Source organism: Lactuca virosa, chromosome 4 (assembly GCF_052849685.1).
Source record: "Lactuca virosa cultivar CGN04683 chromosome 4, Lactuca_virosa_CGN04683_v6, whole genome shotgun sequence".
Classification (NCBI taxonomy): Eukaryota; Viridiplantae; Streptophyta; class Magnoliopsida; order Asterales; family Asteraceae; genus Lactuca; species Lactuca virosa.
Window position 1 is genome coordinate 238,976,884 of NC_136429.1, and position 5,423 is coordinate 238,982,306.

The following is a 5,423-nucleotide window of genomic DNA, read 5'->3' on the forward strand; positions in this document are numbered from 1 at the left end:
AAGCACTCTCTTATCTTTTCAGATTGAAGAAACTTTTATCTTTCTGCCTAATTTGATTCTTCTCATTCGTTCTGCCATACATTGAACCTTTTTTCCAATGTTTCAGAATTATACTTAAACTTGTAAGCATAAACATGTTTACTAAACTTTAGTAAATAATGACGAATAGTCTTATCGATCTTTGTGGTGGACCTTGACCAGCGCACACCCAGTGTACCAGATCCCCTGGTCCTTCACTTGACTCACATATACATGTGAATAAGGAATTAGTCTTAATTTTCCAAAGATGAAATTTCTCATTCATTATACAATACAACCTGCATGATTCCAAGTTTCTGTCCAATTGAAACTTGGGTGATGAGAATCTTTCCTTATTTGGTAAATTTAGACACTACCACAAATGAAAGAATCAAATTCACATTTCCAATATTGCTAGAAGCATACAAACATCAATTTCCATAAATGTCATTGCAAGGAGATATAAAACAAAAACAAAATTTAATTTATTTATAAAATGCGGAAAAAACTTTTCCTTACAATGCAATTACAAGTGAAAAACTATGCTATTACATATTTCCTAACAATCTATCATAACTACCAAGCAGTAGCTCAAAAATCCAATCTTCGAAACATGCGATTGAAATCCATCTTCGCGATCAGATTCAACATACTCTTCTTTTTAAGCTTCCTTCCCTTTGCTTGATCCTGTCAAACATCAAAATGCAACCTAGTCACATCATGTATTAAGAATCAACAACTAGAAACTTAACAGAGTTAGATAGTGTACTTACCTGAATCATAGTTAAACATCTTGTCTCTAATTTCCTTAAGATCTTTCAGGTAGTCAGGGCAGCTTCGCTTCCAATGTCCCTTCTCTTGACAGTAAAAACATATAGACTCTTTGGGAATGGTACACGGAACTATCACAGACTTAGCCTTTCTCTCTACCATTTGCTCGATCGGGTTGACCATGGCCAATCCCTTTCCATTGGGAAGAGAAAACTTTTCTGGACTTCCAATGTTACCTTTTTCAATGTCCATGAAAGTTTGAGAAGTAGATCTTCCACCCGAATTTACTTTTCCAGTGCGCCAAAACATTGTTAATTCAGCAGTAACAAGCAAATAGGTAAGATCAATAAGGGTCATGTCGTGGTCTGTCTCATAGTAGTCCTTAATGAACTCATTATATGACTCAGGAAGTGATTGAATAGCCCAGTCAACAACCAACTTCCTTGAGACTTCGACACCCAACACTCTCAGCCTGTCGATATGTGACTTCATCTCCAAGACTTGAGTACACACAGGCCTTCCATCTTCATGTTTCATTGCAAGTAGGGCTTGAGTGACCTTGAATTTTTCAAGTCTTCGAGCTTGTGGGTCAGGGAGAATAATTAGAGGAGGTGGAGGAAGAGAAGTATGATTTCCATGATCCAACCGCGGGACATCATCTTCATTAAGAAAGCTTGTTCCAAGGGATTTGGGAAGACCATAGTTGCCTGAACCAGACATCTACAATGGGAGAAATTCAAGTTAGTTGATTTAAGTCCTTAATATAACACCGAAATGTAATATTAAGGCTAGGACCCAACACAATATTTTATAACTTGGAAGAGGGATGCCGTAATCCAAACTATAAAATATTTGAAGGTAGGTAAATGACGATTTACTAATTTCCACCATAAAAAAACGAAATTGTTCATTAAGTTTTAATTGGATTGAAACTCCTAGATCCTTTGAGATTCATTGAACTATTCAATGGCATGTTTAAATCTCGATTGTGCCCTACAAGTTTGTGACTGGGATGCTGAGGATCACAAACAAGGAGTGAATAACCATGCAAATTAGCTTGGTACACCCAATGTTACAACCACCTAATCAATGTCCAGGTTAACCACACGCGCTCCATTGATCTATGATTAACATCGAGCTACCCTTTTCCACGCACTATTAGTCCCAGATTAGTGTGTCGGTTAACCACACACGCTCCACTAACGACTTAACAAGGTACAAAGTGCAATTTCATGGGTTAGCACCATATTCACATTTTCCTAAAGTAACTAAGATTTGGGAATTTATAAGTGTTTAGTTACTTAGTATTTATCATTACACTTTTAATGAAGGGAGAATTAGAGTCCTATCCTACCCGTTCGGCTAACGACCCTCCACCAGTCAAGGAAGCGGTGGGTGAGAGTGGACACCCATTAAACTGCCATTTTATAGGCAATAACCTTATACCCCCCTTATAGACCGACTTCGTGAATGAGGCCTACTAACGGTAAGAATGACTTTTCCTCTTATACATATATATAAATATTAAACCTATAATATTATAATAGTATAAGGGTTGAATTTTAAACTATTTAAAATTCTAGAGTTTGGAACTAAAGTATTCAAAAGTGTAACTTTACAAATTCCAAAACTTGAGGGCAAGTTTTGAACAATTCTAAAAAACCTTTTGGAATCCATAACATATGATTTTAATATAGGTTTAAAGACTTTAATGAAGAAACTTTTGAAAATCCATAACTTGAGGACAAGTTATGGAGGTCATAAAACAATTTATGGGAAAAAGACTCTTCAAGTTTATAACCTATGGCTTTAATGATTCTTTTAAAAGGAAAAACTTTTGGTTTTCCATAACTTGAGGACAAGTTATGGAGTCCATTAAAAATCATTAAGATTACCAATTAAACTAACAAACATGTCAAGAAAAACTATGATCTAGATTAAACTCATATGAATCAAGACAATTCAAATCAAACAATTTTCATGTAATTAGCCTAACCATTAAACTAATACAAAACATGAAACTTTTGACAATTATCTTTCGAATTGGATTAGTATGATCATTACCACATCAAAAACAGGTTTATAAGTTCAAAAACAGCTTAGGGTAATGATCTTAGTCCAATTCCAGCCTTAAAAGTCGAAAAAATGCCCTCTGGAGCACCAACTCGTCGAGTGCAGGAACCAACTCGTCAAGTTGGATGAATTTTCTCTTGGAATCGGCGAGTCCTCCAGTGGACTCGGCGAGTCCACAGTCCAGAAAGCCAGAATTTCAATTTTCAAGCAATTGCATCAAGTATAATTGAAAACCAAACCTGGCTCTGATACCACTGTTGGGTTTTAAGCATTCTAACACTCCTATGGTGTGCATGCAACCCTATGTGCTTTGAATCTATGTTTTCACTATTATACATGCAAATATACAAAATTCCAAAGCATCATCTTAACTAGCATATTATGGAGCAACTATAGTATAAAAGTTTAGTTAGATGACATACCTTTTGATGTAGCTTGAAGTCTTGAACCTTTAAGAGCTTAGCCCTAATAGTGTGGAAGCCTCAAATGGAATCACACAACACCACCAACAAATGGAATAACTTGAGAAGAAGGTTACTTTCGTTCTCCCTATGAAAATCGGCCCTTGTCCTCTCTTTGTGTATCCACTAGTGTCATTTCATGAACCATGGGATCCTTTATATAGTGTGGCTCATTAGGGTTACACCATGTAAACCCTAATGTGCATGACTTTCCATTTCCTTCATGATCCATGGGTCTTAACCTCCATGGAGTATCCATGGTTTACCACATGGGTTAAGCCCAACATGAAGGACTATGGATCACAAGCCCACATATATAAGAATGAATGATTTACATAATCAATCCCCATATATTTAATTAGTCTCTTTTGATCACAAAATTAATTCCAAATTAATTCTTGATCAATACTAATTAAATAATATGATTTCATATTAATATATTAGAACTTATAATATATTAATATAAATCATAAATAACCTTTTCTCATTTGTCTATCCAATTGTTCTAATGTCATGCAACCCAAATGGACCATGCTACTCTCGGGTCGAGTACATACCAATAATAGTTATGGGCTTAGACATCTAATCCAACATATTGTTCCAGGGGGGAGCCCTTCAACTAATTGTTGTCGAACTGGATTATCCAAGAATGTAATTGTAGGGAGAGAAAGTATTTGGTTGTGACAATTGTCATCAGGAGTGGTGATGCTTAATCTGGGTGTGTGTGTGTGTACCTATCGATGATTGGACCATGGAGTATGAGTTAGTGAACTCAGTGGGGTGATGAATCGAGGATGAGATTGTGGGGTGATGAGAGAGCGGGTGGATCTGAGTGAGAGTAATCACTGGGGACTGTCAGGAAAAAAACCCTGGGGTGAGCCCACAACGAGTGAGAGAGTATTGTGAAACTGCGGGGAGCTGTAGCTTTCACGAGTCAGTGAGAGAGTATCGTAAGCCTGCGGGGAGCCGTAGCATTCATGAGTCAGTGAGAGAGTATTGTGAAACTGCAGGGAGCCATAGCTTTCACGAGTCAGTGAGAGAGTATCGTAAGTATGCGGGGAGCCGTAGCATTCATGAGTCAGTGAGAGAGTATTGTGAACTTGCGGGGAGCCATAGCTTTCACGAGTCAATGAGAGAGTGTCGTAAGCCTACGGGGAGCCGTGACATTCCTGAGTCAGTGAGAGAGTGTCGTAAGCCTGCGGGGAGTCGTAGCATTCATGAGTTAGTGAGGTGGTGTCTTAAGACTACAGGGAGCCGTAGCACTCATTAGTCAATAAGGAAGAATGTTGTAACTACGGGGAGCTGTAGTATTCACTAGTCAGAGCATGATGCAGAGGAGTTCTTAGGCTTGGGCAGCCTTACCAATTGGGCCTTTGGGAAACTGGAGGTCGGACCAGTGGCGATACTGGGGTCTCTGTGATGGTCGGGAATCGTTACATCCCGATTGGGGAAGTGGTTTACGTATAGATTTGTAGATCGCGGGGCATGAGTTGAGTATCGGATTAGAGATGAGTGGTCCCAATTCTTCTATTGAATCAGACTCCCGAGCTTGAGTCTGGCTCTATTTGTGTAATGAGTAGGCAGAATGAGATTTCGGATTTTCGGATGGGTTTCATTGTGAAAGGTAATGGGTTCCATATGATGTCATAGACCTGAGTGGGTCAGTTCGTTGGTTTGGGAAGGACCACGAGACGCATGGATCTAGCGAGTGGTAGACGACAGAGTTTGGAGGTGAAGCGATTTCAGATGAGATTGTAATATTCGCTCGAGGTAAAGCGAACTTCGTGACTGGTGTGTCATATGATGGGCAGAGATAGCTATTGTGAGAAGGAAGTATGTGAAGTCGATTTATTGGGTGTGCAATGGGTAGCCCTTGGAAGTTCCACTGTTGGGTCGAGAGCTGACCTTGTGCTTCGTGATGGAGGGGGTATTTGAGAGGAAGATGGGGCTTATGAGTATAGATGTAAGAGGATAGTTCCGAGCGGGTATGATCATTTTATTGTGTCTGAGGACAGAGTATTGAGGCATATTTTTCAGATGGGTTCTGATAGCAGTACAGGTGGTGGGTCCCTGGTGAGATGTGACCCTTCCGTTCCTTTT